Genomic DNA, 632 nt, shown 5'->3' on the forward strand with positions numbered 1-632 from the left:
GGCTGAGGTGGGCAGATTGCTTAAGTCCAGGAATTTGACACTAGTCTGGGCAACATGGCATATCCTGTCTCTATAAAAAAATACCAAAAAAAAATTAGCCAGGCATGGTGGGGTGTTCCTATAGTCTCAGTTACTCAGGAGGCTGATGTGGGAGGACCACCTGAGCCTGGAGGGCAGAGATTGTAGTGAGCTGGGATTGTGTCAGAACACTCCAACCTGGGTGACAGAGTGAGACCCTGTCAAAAAAAAAAAAAAAAAAAAAAGAAAAAAAAGAAACCCAAAAATTGATAAATTGAACTTCATAAAAATTAAAAACTTTTGCATATCAAAGGACATGATCAAGAAAATGAAAAGACAACACATAGATGGGAGAAAATATCTGTAAATTGTGTATCTGACATGGGTTTGGTATCTAGACACCCTAAACCAAATAGGCAAAGAACATGAGCAGACATTTACATTTCTCCAAAGAATACACAGAAATGGCCAATAAGCACATATGAACATTCTTAATAGCATTAGTCATTAGGGGAATGCAAATCAAAACCATGATGAGATACTATTTCATACCCTCTAGGGTGGCCAAACTTTTTTAAATGGAAAATTACAAGTGTAGGCAAGAATATGGAGAA

This window comes from Saimiri boliviensis, chromosome 3 (assembly GCF_048565385.1).
Source record: "Saimiri boliviensis isolate mSaiBol1 chromosome 3, mSaiBol1.pri, whole genome shotgun sequence".
In the NCBI taxonomy this organism is placed as follows: domain Eukaryota; kingdom Metazoa; phylum Chordata; class Mammalia; order Primates; family Cebidae; genus Saimiri; species Saimiri boliviensis.